Genomic DNA, 19,740 nt, shown 5'->3' on the forward strand with positions numbered 1-19,740 from the left:
CGACTCTGCCTCGTTATGAATACACTTTAGTCACCATTTACAATTAGTGATATAAAATGGAATAATAGCTTATAGTAATGTTTACCTGTAATATATTATACAGGGATAGATATTTTAACACTTTACTTAAAGCAAACAAAGACATGCTATATAACATTAAGCATTACTATAAGCTATTATTCCATTTTATATCACTAATTGTAAATGGTGACTAAAGTGTATTCATAACAAGGCAGAGTCGGTGGTTATAATATGTTATGGAACATGGTCGGAGATTCTTGCCGCACATTGATATAAACTGGTATTACTATTAGTTATAAAACATTAAATCAAAAGTTCATAATACATTATGAACTTTGCTATAGCGCCTAATGCATGTTTGTAAGCGATTATAACAACTGTTATAATGTCTTATGGACGCATTATATTGTGTTATAAATATATGCATAAGTCATTGTAGCGATGACCTTCATAAAGAGGGTTACCGAAGTTTTTATCCAGAAATCATGAGCATGTGAAATTTGTCCTTGTAGAGCTAAAACTCTCCTGAAAAGTAAGGTTGGGAACGATAGTGTGTAAATGTAAATGTATATTTTGTTTAACAATACAATTGTACAACTAATGTATCAACATTTTAAGAGTCATTTACCTTCCACCACAGTGAAATTTGTGTGCATGTGTGTGCTTTGTGTAAGTGTTTGTGTGTGTTCTTCTGTGCCTAGTGGGAAATCCACTGAAATCCACTCAGCATGTGCTAAGGAGTGGAAATTGAACATAACGATTGTGTAATCCACACACTCACATTACTAGGTTTCCCAGCACTGATAAAACACAAGCACACACACACACACACAATAAGCTTGGACCCCCACCAACTCCTCTGGGCCTGATCACCTGCACTTCACAACATCTGATAACATTACCCATACCCCACACCCCACTGTGCGTGTGCATGCCTTTCTCTTATCCCTGTTTCCCTTCCCACCTTTGTTATTTTTCTGTCCCTCAGTTGTGAAAAGGACAAACATACTGAGGGCAGAATTACCATGGAGATGCGCTCAGTGTAGCTAGAGGCCCGACAGAGGTAGTAGCCTGATAGGATCTTCAGTACTCTATCACACACCGTCAAATGCACACATATTGGCACTTGCATGTTGGCCTGCATGAACAAGCACACTCAAACAAATGCACACACAAACACACGAGCACTCACATAAATATGCACAAATGCATGTTTACACACATACAATGACTGATTGTTCTTCCCTTATCTGATGCTCCAGCCAATGGTTTATTTCCATTCCTCAGCAAGGGAATTGTCTCCAGAATGCTCGCAGTGAGAAAACTCATTCCGATGATCTGGGTCAGATAGAGGCACTTCCATCGGCCACAGACAATTCCGGCTCGGAACGACGACAGAACTTTAAAGAGAGAGGGAGAGGGAGGGAGAGACCGCCTCAAGACAAGATGCACCAGAGATGATAAAACAAGCGAGTTGATACCCACACAGTGGTCTGCCAGACAGATAAATATATTGCTCTCTGTGTGTCCCTGGAATTAATATTCACAATCCAAACTCTTTACATTCTCAACTCCATCAAACGTGTAAAGCTATGTGCTTATACAGACCCATTTCTCCTTTTGTCATGTCGAGCTATAAATTGCTCCACTCCTCTCGTAAATCCATGGAACACCACTTGGGGGGAAATGGTTTCTGTTTTCTCTGGTAGCACTTTGGCTTTGGGGAAATTGGTTTGCAAACAAAGACATGCATCAAAAATATCTAGCTATTCCAAGTCTGAGGAATGGCTGTTTTTCTTTTTATCATATCCCTTGTGTATGGAAACTTTGCCAACTACAATAAAAGGGAATACAATTCAAAAGCAAAACAAAATAAAGAGTTTATGTAACCATGTATACAATGCATAACAAACAAATTAGCAAATCAATACAAATTAGACCCAAAGTCACTTTTAAATTTTTTGTCATTTCGAAACTTAATTTAGTGTAAACATTCTGGTACCCTACTTTGATATATCATGTTGATTGCAGTGAAATTTTATTGAAAAAACAGGAATGTATTTGTTCTGAATTCTGATGTAGCCATCTGCCAAACAGTTTACATTTCCAGTGTTTGTTATGCAGGGAGAAATATAGGAGGTGCAAATATTTACAGCAGCTGTACTTAATCTACAGGAAAAATTAGGAGATTTAAATTTCCAATCCATCTTGACAACAGATGTCACTCAAATCTTTATCTCCACCCTAACTATCAGTTTAAAATTAGGCAAGACACAGAGTGTCACTGTGGTTAACTCCTGACTTCTGAAATATCACTGTCAACAACAAATCTCAAAGAAACATGAGTGTGTCCAGGTGACATTACACATATCAACAATTGAGTTTCTCAACAGTTTCTCCACCTCTGCTCTGTACAAACATCACATTAAATTTTGGCTGATCTCGGTCCTGATATAAACCATCACACACTATAGGATGCTGTAAATATAAAACATATGTGATATTATCAGGATGGCTCATATCAGCCTGTAAATCGATTGAGGCGGTTAGGATCGAATCAATAAAATCTTCACATTACCAGATAATCTGTTCTGGCAATCAGCTCACACCAAGCCTCTGATCAAGATTTCCCCTCCAGCTGTCAGGATGAGCAAATCTGTTGTAAATTGGCCCCATAATCCTCGAGTGTGTCCTTAGATTTATTGATTACATCTACGGTATCACATTCACTTCAGTCAAAAATGGTAGATTGCAATGGAGATGGAGAAATAGTATGCAGAATATAGATGTGTCAAATATTGGAGAGCTGTTTTTTAATGTTTTTTCTATCACTGAAATGCATCAATACATTGCATATGATATGTCAACAAATTCTGCCATTAATAAATATCATTGAGCCATTGCAGATTAACAAAGACTGGGACCAGACCAATTATTTCGATCAATTAATCCGATAATAGGGTCTAATCCTTTGATCCCTCTCACCTTGATGCTTTCCTTCCCACTTGTTCAGATTTTGTCCTTGCTCTTTCATGCCATCTCCTCATTGACCCTTTCCCTTTCTGCTCTCCTTCTTCAATCCCCTTTTTACTCCACTAACTGGTTTTGTGATATGATGATTAAAATCTACAGATCCTTATATACTAGAAATTAAAGGGTCAGATAGGGATCATTCACAGCACTGTGGAGCAAAATGAGATATAGGATCAAAATTGTTATCTTACAAAATTGTAAGATTGTCTGTTACTGTTCTATTTTGTAAGCAATTATGTAGAATAAAATACAGCTGTGTCCTGTGTTCCACAACCTCAATTGTTTACAGTGTAAATGTTCTTAATAACTTGTCCGGTTTGCTAACATCTGTAAATAGAGCATCTGGCCATTTATATGCACATTCATGAAAGCAGTGCAGACCAGGAGTGTGATCCACTTTAATTAATAGCGCTCTATCTTTGGAGGTTGGCCCAGTGTGAAACAAAACCACATACTGCTCTGCTGTCACTGTCAGGAAAGGAATCTGGGATCCAGCCACAGAGCATCAGACAAGAAGCGAGTGTGTTTAATCATTGGTGTGTGTGAGAGAGATTTAGAGCTACTGTAAATGGGTATTATCAGTGCAGTAATGGTGTGTTTTGAGATATGCTATTGTTAATAAAAATAAACCACCAATTAAAGACAGTAGTATTAAGGCTGCAACCTTAGGCTGCATTGCAATTCATCCACCAAAGTATGAATTAAACTAGCATACACCAGTTACTTTGAAAAATTTATAGCTAACTTAAGTCAAGCAGCTTTTTTAAAATCACTTTGGCCAACAAGTCCTCCAACCGAAACGACAACATAGGTCGTTATAACAAACCTCCAAATATGACTCAAGTGTATCCTACAAAGTTCTCCTCCCGGTGGCCAGGGACGTCACTAGGATTGAAAGACAGGGGGGGCTTAGCCCCCAGGGTATGTGTAACTTGCAAAATCTTTGCACTCACCTCACCTTTTGTTACTGTATTAGAACTACACTTATGTCAACCAGTGAAGAAGCCAAGATGTTAACAAATATAAAGCGACAGACATACTATATTTTTCCATTTCTCCTCTGTTGAACAAAAGTTAATGTAGTTTTACATGGGCGTCAGAAGCAAAAAAAATGTGGGTGGATCCTCCTCCAGGAATATTTTAGATATATATTGCCTATATATAAGAGAACAAGATGTGAACTGTTTTATAGAAATTGTACTTATTGCTTATATGCTATTTTAAAGCTGCTAATTTCATTGTTTTGCTCTAAACTGCATTTCGTTGTATGTTGTATACAATTACAATACAGTCTCTATCATGAATCCTGAAATCTTGCACATTTTTCTGTCTTTACTGCATAAATTTTTGGTGGAAATCTTTTTATTTATGCAAAGGGAAAGACAAAATTTAGGTGGCAGGTGACAATTCAAAATCTAAAACTGAACAGAACTTAAGTCAGTGCAGCTCTCAGTCATTCTGTGTTGCTTTCAGATATGTTTGTTCTGTAGAACAACTACAGAACAACTTTCTCATGTAATATCATATACATACATACATATGCTGATGAAAAAACAATAATTTTTTAATCAGATTTGGCACTGGTACCACAGCTAGCTACTCTCATTGACCAGGATTCAAAGAGCTGCTAACACTGGTTGATTAATGTTAACAATACTTTAGCTAGCTAGCCTTGCAAAAAGGGCGGATAACTCTGTTATAAGTGTTATAACAACATAAGGGAACTGTAATTGTAATTCAATGCTGCAACAAAGACTACATGAAGCCTTTAAAGGAATCAGGTAAACAAATCATTAACATTAACTTAGAATGCGGCTTTTTTAGTGACAGTGTGTGAACATAAAGACACACCTAAACAGCAGGTATCCTAAAATGCTTTATTTACCTTGCTCTGTCGCGGCAGTGCAGCAGGCACGAGCTTTAGCTTTTAGACACATCAACGCTGCATGGGGGGAATTCACTTAAGCCAGACTGAGTTCTTCTGTAGGCTTTGACTTAAATGCTACCCAGCTGCTCATGTAAATGTGTGATAAAGTAATACCATATGTAATTCTTCTCTTAATTACACTAATTACTGTTACTGCACTGTAGATTGGTTCAATCAGTGTGATATTGCTCTGTAGTTTCGCTTGCATAAAAACATACTAGTGCTGACACCCAAAGGTCGAATACTCGATGCTTCGATGGGCGGAGCCTGATTCAACTGTCAATTTTACAGTCGAAGCTTCATAGTGAAACAAGGATCATGCCATTTTGGCGATATGGGGGTGCTCAACGTCTGATTTTACATAGAACTTCCAGTTTTCTCCCAATAAGTTAATATACAGCCTATTACAATATACATGTCAACGTTTAATGCTGTAATTAAACATGTAAAAAGAAAATAAACTTTCAATAAATGTTTTTAAAGTGCGGGAATAAATCCAAAATTTTTATCTTAACCCTGGGTCGTCAGTGCGCAGGTGTAGGCGTAGCGTGTATGTGTGCAGTTGCAGTGGAGGAACACTTGCTGAAGAGAACAAGCTCCAGCTTCACTGGTGTTGTGCCGAGTTGTCCGCACCTCGCGGGACTTTCGGCTAATTTATTACCGTTGGTGGCTACTTGAAATGGACCCGCAAGGAACCGCGACGTAAATGCAGGCGAGAGAGAGAGAGAGAGAGAGAGAGAGAGAGAATGGTCAACAATAAGCCTCAGTTTAGCTTCGGCTTGCAATCGGCGCGCACAAAAAAACACGATTCGACTATCAGTCGACTGTAGGCAGGACTTGACAATTCCGATTCGACTATGTAAATCCTTAGTTGGAGACAGCCCTAAAACATACATACATAAGCTGTTGATAAGGATCCTATTTAAAGTGGCTACTGTCTTAATTTAATAACCTGATGGTGGAAGGAATAAAAGATTTGGAGTATTGATTACTATATGTATGGATACATGTAGTATGTATGATTGCTTTTTTTTTATTATATTTTCCTATGTGTATGTCTGTGGAAATATGCTTACATATAGCCTAGCCATTTAGGTAACATCTATATATTAATTTAATTTATTAAAGCCAATACATGCAGAAAGTTAAGTTGGTCAAAATATAGCAAATATAATTAAAGCTGCAAGCAGCACGTGTAGCGAGTCGAGGTGTGAGGCAGCCGCATAGCAGATTCTGGAGCTCTGACAGTGTGGCTGTGAATTTGCCTCTTATCAAACATGTAAACTCTGGTACAGATGGGAGCACGTACAGCCAAGTTACAACATGGCGAAGAGTTTAACTTTGCCGCCACGCCACTGCCACACCGTTAAAAGCTGTCATCAACGTTACAGTAGTTTGGAGCTAACTTAACCCTCACCGTATTCCACCGCGACGGCGCAGCCTCTCGCTTTGCTTCCGCTGTGTGTGTGTGTGTGTGTATGTAGGAGTCAACAGAGAGCAGGCAGAGACTGCACCCTGATGATTTTAATATCCATTGCATTTCAAATTAAATTAGATTTGATGCTCAAGACTTAACGTTACATCATAGGACCCGCAAGTCTCGATAGCAGTATCGATGAGCTTGAACCTTATTGATTTTCAGGTTTTGAGAAATTTTGGAACCGGGTCCTTTTGGATCCTCATCCCTATCTATGACCCACTGGGGTTTCTAGCTCCTGTTGCCATTCAAGGAAAGCACATCCTAAGAGAGCTTACCCAGGGGAAAGGTGATTGGGATTCAACTTTGCCTGAGGAGATGAAAGTCCAGTGGATATTCTGGCGAGATTCACTAAAAGATCTTGGTGACTTGCGGATCAAAAGACCGTACACCAAGGTGTCTCCTTCCACAGCAAAAAGGAGGGAACTTTCCATCTTTTCAGATGCATCAACAAAGGCTAGAGCAGCAGTTGCTTACCTTACGGTGATTGATGAAAGTGGAAATTCCCACACAGGCTTTGTCATGGGTAAGGCAAAACTGGCTCCGAGGCCTGAACATACAGTTCCAAGACTGGAGCTCTGTGCTGCTGTACTGGCAGTAGAGTTAGCAGACCTTGTTTCATCCGAGCTTGACATCCTAATTGACTCTATGGCCTTTTATACAGATAGCAAGGTCATCTTGGGATATACATACTTGGGATGTACATTCCCACCAACAAAAAAAAAAAGAGCCTGCAAGCATTGTGCTCCTAAAAGATCAGCAGCTGAAAAGGAATGAGGCCCCTAGGAATAGTAACCCAGGTCTTCCCAAGCACAGACAATAATGTCCGCAAAGCGGAGACAAAGGTCTCCCACAAGGATGGGACTAAGTTGTTTCTGAGACCTCTGTCAGATATTGTTCTTCTTGTTCCTCCTAAATAGATTTTTGTAACCTTGTGTTTCATTGTTATGATTAGTAGTGGTCTTCGAGCATGCCAGGCCAGGTTTCAAGTTGTTGTATCAGGACAGTTGATGTTATATTGTATTGGGAGCACATGTTGCTGACTCATCACAATCCATCGTCATTGATTCAAGGCAGTGTGTAGTTGTAATGTGAAGAATATGTTGACAATTGCTGCCGGTGTTCTCGATGATGCGAGAGAAAGACAGAGTAACCATCCACCCAACCCACCACAACCAGAGTACAAGTTTATGTATATGTATAATATGCAACCATCTTTGTCATGTGTTTATCATTTTCTGTGGCTGAAACGACCTATATGTTTGTTTTTCTCTTGAAGACTGGTTCACTTTGACACCCCCAATTAAATGTAGCTTTAACTGTAATTTTCTTTTCTACTGTTTTTACTAAAAAAACCAAACAATCAAAATAATTTCAAAGACAAGATAATCACACTTTCTACACATAGAGTGTGGCTTTAAGATTAGCATATGGCTTAAATAGCATTGACAGACAGGGACGGAACATGTGGTTACAGAGAGACAAAGAAATTATTTGTAGAAAAGGACTTTTGCCACATTCAAATTAAAGATCACATGACCCTCTTCTCACACGCTACATTCCTGAAAGCATTAGTTCAATAATTTTGGAAATAAGCTTATTTGCTGGGGAACCCAAGTGTACAAATGACAATTTGCAAGGTAATATTTCGGACAAATTCTTTGCTAGGAGCAGTAATTTCCTGGGGTCTCTTCTAATTCCCAAACAACTAGACTACTCCCATCCAAGGACTAGTCCTGCATATAACCCCTGTAAAACAGTGAATTTCCTTCTGAATTCTGATTTGTTGTTTTTACTCTTAGGATTTTGTATGGATTAAACAAAATGCAACGTGTTTATTTGTAAGCTACAGAGGTGCTGGCAGATTTTTGTTACCTCTGACAGTTAAAACAGTTACACACTGAAGAAGGAAGATTTGTGATCATGGTTTTAAATTGTCCATAGATTAGAAGATTTTTAGCATGTGTTGACGATGAAGTCTTTGGGGCACTAAAATAAAAGGATGACTTCAAATTCAGTCTGTGTTAGAGGAACCTTAAGCGTAAGTCAGTCATTTGAGCAAGTTAGACAGAGTTTCAACATCAACAAACCCACATTCACCAGACAGCTGACTTGCAAAACCTACAAAGTGCTAATTGATTTATTGCAATGGTAAAACCTTTTAAATGGCAGGCGTACAGAGACAGTGGCAGACAAAGGCTGTTGGAGGCCTGAGGAGGAGACAAAGATAAAGATATAGACTGAGGGATAGTGTCAGGAAAAGTCTGCATTAAAGTGATGTACTTTATGATGCTAAATGGAGTAGAGAGACTGTCAGTCTCCAGCCAGGCTGCTTGATGGAAATGACACTTGGGTTTTATTGTAGTCCTAAAAGAGAAGTTTTGTCTCCTAAATCATTCGTCATGGAAGCTGTTTTAAAACTTTGGGGATAGCTACCTGACTTTTGCTGTGGATTTATGAGGGATTAAATGTGTCTTCAGGTGAGTTTGAGGACACACACAGGTATAGGTACATGTCCTACCAGTTGATTTATTTTGCCAAATGGTCTGAAGACAGTCTCAAAGAAAAGTATTTTCAAAATGATTCAATTCAACATCCATGTGCTGGATTCTCTATTTTTCTATTTCAAGGGTTTTACTATTTTTCTTCCATCCGTCTCACAAAGCAAATGCTTGTTTTTCATCAATAATAACTACTTTCCAGCCTGCAGTATTTTTCTTTCAGTCTGCTTCTTTTTTCTCTAAACTTCAGGTTTATTTTTCAAAGAGAGATTTCTTTAGGTTTAGATTTCCTAAGTAGTCTTCAAATACACTTTGACCTTTCTTTGAAGGATAATTCACGCAAAATAGTGAAAATAGTTCTTTTCATCAAAAGCACAGATAAAGAATTGTACTTAGCTTTTAATTTCCCTCCAGCCTTTTCTGTTGTATTGAGTCAGGTCATCTTTTGATTTTCCTTCACTTCCGTCAACTCTGAAGATCGACTTTGCCAAGCTCTCACTGGAAGCACTGTAAAGAGTATATGGTGCTCTTAGGGGGCTGTAGATGAGTTCAAGCAAGTACATCATGTAGTTTTACAGAGTGCACTTCTGAGGAATAACTTTCAGCTGTTAAATGTTGAGACATACTGGAATATTGTGTTCTTCATTAAAAACAAATATTGTTCTTGTTTTTCTTAGATTATCCTAGCAGCATGGCTCGGGTCTGTTTGGTGGTCGGTCCACCACTTTGGCCCGGAATAAAATATCTAAATAACTATTTGGTGAATTGCCATGAGATCACCTGAAATCCTTAATTCCATAATTACTACGACCACTAGAGGTCGCTGCCTAACAATAAATGTAAATATGGGTCGTAATAAGCTGTTTTCGCAGACGACCTATTCGGCCTCGTTTTTGGGGGTTTTGATGTAGTGATGGAGATAAATGAGAACATGTACTATTGAGCAGCACTTGAAATAAATCTTGTGTTTTACTTCTGGACCAGATGGAAAGGTTTCAGAATGTATGAAATATTGACATATATAAAAATAAATAAATATTCATAACTGAATGTAGTTTTTCGTCGTTCTTTTGTATTAGAAAACTTTAGTGAGTTGATCAGAGTTCTGCTGATATTGAAATTTTTTTTAAAAAGAAGTTAATATTTTACCCAGGCATAGGATCATATACTACACATAGTGAGTTTTCAACAGTAATGAATATATTAATAAGTATTAATAATAAACAAATATATAGAATATACAATTAGGGACTTTCTTTTCTCCACTGCCATAAAAAAGGAATATATATCAGCCGTCAAAGGTCAGGTGCAGTTAGAAAACACAGCACCACTGGAGCATGTAGGGATTCAATAAGTGCATAGCATTTCCTTTGTTTCATATCTCCTCTGTTCCTCATGCTTATGTGAACCTGAATATAGATAACTCTGTATAACTCTAAACAACTACAATCATAGAAACTTCCAACCACTGCAGCCTTTCACATGTAAATCTGTGACATTTATAATGTGATCTAATACGTCTAGGCGATGGGAACACTATATTGTTGAATATCTGGCATCTGGTGTAATAAATTATAGTCTAACTGGGCATGTGAAATACAGTACAATTCAAAAAGCAATTATTTTAAGTTAGATTGTATTTGACATTTTATTTTCACATATCACACCTACAATGTTCCGTGGAAGCAAACAAATAACAATAAATATAGGAGACCAAGAAAAATATAGCATACTATAGAAAGGATACATAATGAAGCTCTTAAGAACAATCTGTTGTGTGACAGGTGATGCTGCTGCAGATTAAATCAAGGTTTAGCAATAGCAAGGTTTAGGGACATTATCTAAACCAACAGCTTTTTCTATTCCTTCTTAAATGTATGTTAACACACAAAGTATAATAATAGATATATGAAAGTTTTGATGAATTTCCACAAATAGTTCATAAATTGAAAAAAGTGCAATAAATGTGAGAGCAGCTACACCAGCAAAGTTCAAACGATTGTCTGTAGTACTATTTAGCATGCATGTGCATGAATGCTTGTGTGGTACAGTCTGTGTGTGTGTGTGTGTGTGTGTGTGTGTGTGTGTGTGTGTGTATGCACTCTGGCACAGTAGGACTGTTAGCACAGCTGTCCAATCCAAAGAGACACAGGAGACGGGACACAGGTGTCCTATCCACAGCAAACCACATCCATAATTATCAGACTGTGTTTACCTCATTGGCAGTGTGTGTCGTGTGTCTGTCTGTCTGTATTTCCTTTTCTTTGTGAGTTTGTGTGTGCCAGTGTCTGTATCAGTTTTTACAGATACAAAAGAGCATTAGAAAGAGAAAAAATAACAGGGAAGTGGCCAGAGGAATGATAGGAAAAATAACAAAAAAAAAAGAAACTTCCCTTGATGACTAAGAACTATTTTATCTAGCAGAGAAAAGTAATGGCAATATCCTGATTAACCCAAAGTCAACATGATTGCCACCCCTTTGAGGTTTGAAGGTCCCATTCCAGTGACATGATTAGTACTTAAGGGGCTATAAATGTCCCTACCCAGTTATAGCTACCAATGCCAGGGACATTTATTACTGCTGCTCCATTCTCTGACTTTACCTCCAGAGGGTAAGAAGGGACTAAGGTTTGTCATAGGAAGACAGCCCATGGGGCAGATTGTGTTCCACCGTGTTATCATTATTATAGACCGTTGTCCTTGTGATGTTTATGAACATGTGTCCCTAGAGGCCTTTGATGAGGTATTTGGCCTATGGTAAAGGTCATAATCTAGCAATGTAAACCAGTTCTTCCCGGAGAGTTGGAGTGGTTATGTAAAAGATTGTATGTTATCATTAAAGGGGCATTAGGGAATTTTCAGCGGCCACTAGCGGTGCGGTTTTAAGATTGCGACCAGGCGTGTGCTCATACGCATGCTCATGAGCGAGCATAGCATAATCCAAAACACGCTTTCAAACAGAAATCCTGCAATAAACGCAGAAACACCTGCATGCCGGCTCTGGCTTTTCACACAGGCATGTTCAGGCTCTGTTACTTCAACATTCTCGGCTCGGAGGCAGCTCAACACCGGCATAGTACCTTTCATTCAGCACAGCGAGACACCGGCATATTGGCACAGTACACCCGAAAAAAGGCAGAGTGAGAGCGGCTATAGACAGGTAGGGAGACAGCTTTACACAACATGGTGGAAACTCAGGTAAATCCCACTGCAACGTTACAGTAATATTTTTATCAGCTTGAGGTTGAACTAATCCATGCTCGTTACATGATAACGGTACAGTGACTGCATTTGCCGATGTGCTACAGCGTTAGCTCGCCTGTCTGCTTTTCAGTAACTAATTTTACTATCTCTGTATCTTTCACCGGAGGCTCAGCATTGTGAGCACAGCTATATATATTGGATGATAAGGACACTGTTAGTGAGCTGGACTAAATATTATGATGACATTGTGTCACTCTTCTAACAGTTAGACCCAGGGCTCTAATGTTTTATCAAAAGTTTAGAGTGAGATAACACGTGTTAGAGGAGGAGCCACTCAAATATTTGCAGCAGCGGCCCCTCAGCCCCAGCCAATTCTCTGAAGCTTTTACTAGCAGTTAGATTTTACCTATAGTTAATGACTGACCAGAACAAATTTAAAGTATAACAATAGCTAAATCTGATAAAAGGTTATTTATATATATACTTATATTTCAAAAATACAAATGTATCAAAACTAAAAAGACATTTGGGCCCAAACGAGCCCACTGAACAGCAGTGCTGTACACATAGGCCTACAGTAGGATGGTAGAAGTTGCCGTATGCCAAGCTGTGTGAATGAGTAGGCTACACATTTCAGCTTATGAATGGTGTTTTGTGTTGTAAGTGTTTGTTGCACATTTTAATACCTTAATGACAGGAGTAGGGGACTCCCACTTAGAGCACTAGGCTCATGGCCAGCCATTTTCACCGTCATGATGGATGATAGCGCGCTGTCCAGAGCCAAAATATAGAAAAATATCTCTAGTCCTTTCCTTAGTTTCAGGTAGCCAAAGCTAAGCCCGGTGGTGGACAGTAACAAAGTAGTACTGTACTTAAGTACACAAGGTATTTGTACTGAACTTGAGTATTTTTACAGCTTCAGTTACTAGTTATTTTAAAAAATGAGCTTTTTACACACAAAATGTATGAAGAGTTTAAAAAATAGGATGTTGTGATCTAAATTAAATTACTTAGCAGTTTCTACAAGTCCAGCTAGTAGAACTAAATCAGTAAGGCTAATTGACAGAAATTCAATTGGCAACTGTTTGGTATTAGTCATTTTTCATGTAAAAGCATTTAATGGTTCCAGCTTTCAAACGCGAAGATTTGCTGCTTTTACTTGGATATTTTTAGGTATTTTTAATCATTTTAAGGTTTGGACTGACATAACAAGCATTGTGAAGGTGTCACTTAGGGAACTGTGACAGCATTTCTTGCTAGAATTTATTTCAATTGATTAATGGAGAAAATTAGCTAATTAAAATAATAAAAATAATCATTAATTGCAGTCTAATACAACATAGTTCAACCTCAACCAACTACATTAATGCATGAGGAATAATAATCTAATGATCAGGTTTATAATATATAATGGTATACAGTCATATGGGACATTTTTCTTTCTGCTTTGAGTAGGCTCCTTTTCTTTTTAATTGGCTACTTTTACATTTACAGCTTATAGCCTACTTACATACTTTTACTTAACTTTTCCAATGAATGCAGTACTTGTAGAGTATTTTTACAGTTAAGTATTGGTTCTTTTATTCATTTTTAAAAGGATCTGAATAGGCCTAAGTTACTTTGCTCACCACTGGCTAAAAAACCCAATGTACTCCCCAACATCAGCTGCTCTCACTATCTTTGATCCCAGGCAAGTGATTTCATCTAGGAATTGTAAAATCAAAATGCTGGAGGAAAAAACTAGTTACCGCATTCATTGGGTCTTGGGTCTCCATCTTCCACTCCCTGTGTGCACGCGCATCCATGTTGCCTGGTAACAAACGTGCACATTTTAATTTCTGATCAGCTTAACGGCTCTGGCATTTTGTAGGCTACAGAGAAAGCTATGAACTAGGCACAAAATGATTGTCCCTTAATTGAATATAGCAGGACAACTTCGAGGACGTTGTCTCTTAACTTCTCAGCGTGAGAAATACATGGTGTTGCGCATGAGCATGTGAACTTGCTGAAATGCGTGTGTCTCACGGTGAATGCGTGAGACTTGAGAGCACTGGTTAGACCGCAGTAAGTAAATTTACTGTAGTGTTAGTGGATGGCTCTTCCTCTGTGTTGTTGTGACCGTTTTGTTGCAGTGTTGTATATTATGTGGGTCACGTTAGTTACAGCGACTGAGAGGTGGAGAAGCTGTATACCTGAGTATTGGTAAAACCACAATAACTCTAAATTGAACATTATGAAGCAAACAGCGGAAGGTCGGAGCTAATGTAGCGTTAGCTGGCTGCTCGTGGCTGCATTACTATAGGATAGTAAATAAATTGCTCCACATTAGCTTTTTACTGTTACATAGTTTCTCGCAGGCTAAATCAACACTTTGACATAATACCAGTGGTACACAGAAAAGTGTAAAAAATTAAAAATTATTATTAACATCAGCAACTGCTCGGCGTTAGCTCGCCGGCTAAAGGACACACATTCCAAACCCTACAGTCACGAGCAAGAACACCAACAAACAGAAATAGTTTCTTGAAGGAGAAAGGACAACAACCCAACAATGCATGAAACAGACAACAGATGGGTGAAAAACCTGTTAGATAGGGAACTTGGAGAGCTAGATGTTTTGTCCAAATGATAAAACTTTGCCATCACACCACACCATCCAAGAAAGGAAGGCTGTGACATCACTGAACAAGTATCAAAGCATCCTACTTGCCAACAAAGGAAGATATAGGCTACAGTGGTCAAAGGAGTCCCACTCAGGCCCATTATCAGCAGCATTAACTCAGTCACCTACAACATTGCCAAATACATATCTACTGTCCTAGCCCCCTTGGTTGGCAACACACCTCACCACATTCAAAACTCCTATGATGTGACTTCCTTTTTCACATGCATCCCCACCATGGAGGCAGAAAAAAACGTAAGTACACGACTGCTAAAAGACAACATCCTGAACAACAGTACAAGCTTCTGACCAGGTCTGTAAACTACTGGACCTCTGTCTAAACACCACCTATTTCCAGTACAACGAAGGATTCTACAGACATAAGAATAGCTGTGCCATGGGCTCACCAGTATCCCCAAAGCCCTGAACTCCTTCAGAGGAACAGCACCGAGGCACTGGTACAGGTATGTGGATGACACATGGGTCAAAATTAAAAACCATGAAGTGCAAGCCTTCACAGACACATCAACTCAGTGGACAGTAACATCAAGTTCACACGAGAAGATGTCAACAGTTTGGCCTTCCTGCACTGTGCCGTACACATTGAAGAGGACAGGAGCCTGCATATTGGAGTATACAGGAAACCCACACTCACAGACCAATCCCTATTTTTTGATTCCGACCACCCACTGGAGCATAAGCTAGGGGTCATCAAAACCCTGCACCACCAAGTTGAAACATACCAACAAGTGACCAAGCCCGAGAGAAGGTACAGGACCACGGGAAGGGGCCACTTGCGGCATGTGGAAACCCTAAATGGATTTGTGACAACAACCACTAGATCCAGGAAGAACACCAACGCTACGGGGATGAGGAAAAGAAGAGCAAACACAACAACATTGTGATTCCATACGTGTCTGAAGTATCAGAGAAACTCAGGAGGATTTTCAACAAACACCACATACCTGTGTTTTTCAAACCCAAGAACACGCTGAGACAAGATACTGGTCAAACACAAGAAAAGCAATCTAGTGTAGGCCGTCCAATGCAGTGAGGAATGCACAGACCTGTATATTGGGGAAACTAAACAACCACTACACAAATGCATGGCTCAACACAGAAGAGCCAACTCCTCAGGTCAAGAATCCTCTGGTCAAGTTTACTTACATCTGAAGGATAAAGGACAAAGAGGATGGATGGTTTGAAAGAGAGGTCAAGGATCTGTGTTGAGGCATGGTGGCCTAGTGGATAGCACTGTGGCCTCACAGCAAAAAGGGTTTGAACCCCGGTAGTCCCGGCCTTTCTGTGTGGAGTTTGCATGTTCTCCCTGTGTCGTGGGTTTCCCCCACCATCAAAAACATGTTAGGTTCTCAGTGCCGTTTGACCAGACACTGCATTTCAATCTGCAGTTGGTCCTTGGGTGCTGTACAGTCACTGCTCCCTTCAGGGTGGGTTAAATGCAGAGGATGAATCTCGTTACATGTATGTGTATGTGACAAATAAAGTACCTTTACCTTTAAGCCGTTGCTTAACAGGGGAGTGGGGCTGTCACACGACTTGTCTCCCTCTTACAATGCTGTCCTTTCATCACTTCCCAGGAAACTAAACAAACGTTCACTTCTGGCCTCAGGTGAAGATGCCAACGATGGTTATTCAGACTTGACAACAGGTGGCTCTAACGACCATAACGATTGTTATTACAACAGCCAGGAGCACAAACACACCAGTGGTCTCGATAGTCTTGGCAAACGACTACACAGGTTAAATAGCTGAGTTTCCCTACCAGTCAGGTACGAAACGTCTTCAAGTATGTTCAGCTAGGTCCAGTTGCCCTTGATTTTAACCTTCCTCGGGTTACTATAACTGAGAACCCCCTTCCAATGTGGCCAAAAGCAGATGACTTAGACTGTTACTTCCACTTAATTTATGTATTGTACTTAAGGGCTCAGCTGAGGTAATTACTTGCGGAGAGCTAGATAGGTGTTTCTGGTTTTGAAGATGTATTTTAATGGCTTTTTTTGTGATGTACTGTACTTGCAAAAAAATTTGAAGAATGCAGAAATAAAGGTCTCTAAAGACCCAGAGCCACTGTCAAATGCTTTGTTCAGAGAGTGGGCCATTTTCTTGCCACAGTCCGCCCCTGAGGTACACCACAAACAAAATTGTATTTTGAGCTTTCATTTCATCTCAGAAATCCCCAACTCACACCACCCTTTTTGAGTGCTTTCAATCATTGCACATTTGCCATTGTGAGTTACCAAAGCTCTACCTTGAATCCATTTTTACACATCCATTAAACCTGGTGTGCCCTTCTACCTCCGGAACATTGAGTGTGGTAGATTTGCTTTGTCAGGTATTCAGTGACCTCATCATGACCGCAGACACTCAGACGTTTTCCTCTCCGCTCGCAATCGGCGGTTATCTCTTTTCTCTCTTCTCATTGTGGAATGTTCCAATGCTGAATTCACCTCTCCTCACCAACATGTGTCACAGCAGAATGAACTGCAGGGAACTGAGTCCAGAGATTGGCAAGACAGCGGCGGCGAGACCGCGAGTGTGTGAGGGATAGATTGTGTGCCCAGTTGGGGGTATATGTGTGTGTTGTTTGTGGGGATCTGTGTGTGTGGGTTTCTGTACTGTATATATATATTTCTGTGTGGAATGCTGATACATGTGAGAGTATGTGTGCAGTGAAGGCTATGCCATAGTTTGTTTCATATTATCACCACTTTCAAACCCCCTACCTCGCAAACCCTGCTGAGACAAATGGAAATTTAAACCAACCACTTCAGAAAGTTGATTTTTTTCAACACAGTTGCCTGTTCTCACTCTCTCTGGCTATAGCTAACAAGGCAATTGACAGGGTGATATGAGTACCATTTCCATTCTGGCATTTCCTAATGTTAAACACCAGAGTAATCAACAAGCTGCCTGCCTTCCTGTCTGCGTCCTTCGCTCCCTCCCTCCTCTCTGCACCGCCGCTCGCTTGCTCTCTCCGTCTCTGCAAGCGTTCATTTAACACATCCATATTGGATTTCCTAATGCCTACAGCCAACCAAGTGGCTTGTGCTGCTCGCATCTTGACCGCTTTTGTAACAGACAAGGCCAATTTGTGCTTGTGTGTATCCGTGCACCTGCCTGTGTAAGAGAGAAAGGGAATGTGACTGTGACAGGGTTTTTGTGTGTCCGTGCCAGAGTGTGTTCTTGATGTTGTATTACATGGACTAGTTTAATTCGTAACAGAGGAATGAAAGTGAAATCAGAGCATATCGCCTTCAGAGACTATGGATAAACACGGGGACTTCTTGTTGTGTTATATATGGGATTACCAGACGCATATAGGTTGCAAAGTCAAGGAGACAGAGAGAAGGAAACAAGGCGAAAGTATACATGCATAAACAGGAGTGTAAACAAGTGTGAGACAGTCAGAGAGGGAAACATTGACTTCTAATGTTTTCCTCTCTCTTCCCTCTGTGTGTGTGTGTGTTTGTGTGTGGGACGTGTTCCAAAACAAAGTAATGTTACACACGTCTAATTGTTTTCAAATAATGTCAAATTGTGTCACAGTATGTTGTCCTCCTTTCCCTAAATACCTACTTGCCATAATTACTTGCAACAGTTATATTCATAGTTGTTGCCTATTTTGCCACTAAAAAACTAAAATTGGCTAGGAAGTAGGAAAATGTTATGTTTCCTCTGAGTCCTTCACAAGGGTAACCCTTCACTTATCAGTGATTCTTTTGTTGGTGTTTATCATGCTATAGTTTGTTTATCCTCACTAATTACTGGGAATCAGGATTCCGGGGTATTTGTAACTCCAATGTGCGTTTTTTTTTCACCTTCTCTGCCAGCCAAAGTGTCAACCCATCTGACGTTTGATGCCTGCAAAAATGAGGCATCAAGGATCTTCATAAATTTGCTAATAGCAACTGAACTCCTCCATGGAAAATTTTCTCTCTTTTGATGGTTTGTAGATTAGACTGGGAGTATGTTATTAATGAGTGAGATTACACCCAGCCGTCGCTAACCGGATTATGGTTTAATACAGCTCAATTTTCCTGTGCTATCCAGCCCTACTCCTCCTTTTCTCTTTCCTCTGTCTCTTCATTTCCTTCCTGTTTGTGTTGGGGTGTTACTTGTGCATGTGTGTCTGTTTGTGTGATTTTGAGTGTTTTTCAATGCAGATATGGATATAGGTTCCAGAAACTATATGGGTCAAAGGAATACATAAGCTGGAGGACACACAATAATTTCTGCACCCATAAACATGTACGCAGAGTGAACAATGTGTCAACACTGAGTTAATGATGGATAATAAAAAATATGCTAATGGACCAGCAGGAGGTAGAGAATAAGTGTTTCACTGTCAGAAGTAGAGAGAAGTTTAAAGGACCTTATTTTGACAACTTAATTACTTCTAGCTGGGATATGACTTTGAGTTTTACTGATTAACCCCATTAAAATAAAGACAGAAAACCAAAGAAGGCACAAGAGTGTAGAAAGAAAGAGGAGATTGTTTCTAGCAGCTTTTGTAGTTGGGAAATGGGGAGAGGTGCCAGCTTCCACCATTCTGCAGAAACAAAATGAAGAGACCAGACATGAAAGGAGGGTGAAACAAAGGCAGAATGATAGTGACTGTAAAGAGAGTTTGAGAAATAAAAAAGCTGACAGACTGGGGATCGAAGCAGTGTTTAAGTGTATCTGTAGCATTCTGCTTTTTCAAAAATTGGGGATGCCCTTTTTTCTTCCCTCACTTCCTCCTGCCCTTTTCGCTCTTTTCTTCTAGTAGTTCTCCCTCTTCTGTTTAACTGTGGCTGTACTCATGCCTGTGTCTTTTTTCTGTGATTTGCCTCTTTTCCTTTTTCATCTCTCTCTCCACTCCACTGCGGGGGGGGGGGGGGGGGGGGGGGGGGTG

Source organism: Micropterus dolomieu, linkage group LG17, assembly GCF_021292245.1.
Source record: "Micropterus dolomieu isolate WLL.071019.BEF.003 ecotype Adirondacks linkage group LG17, ASM2129224v1, whole genome shotgun sequence".
NCBI lineage: Eukaryota > Metazoa > Chordata > Actinopteri > Centrarchiformes > Centrarchidae > Micropterus > Micropterus dolomieu.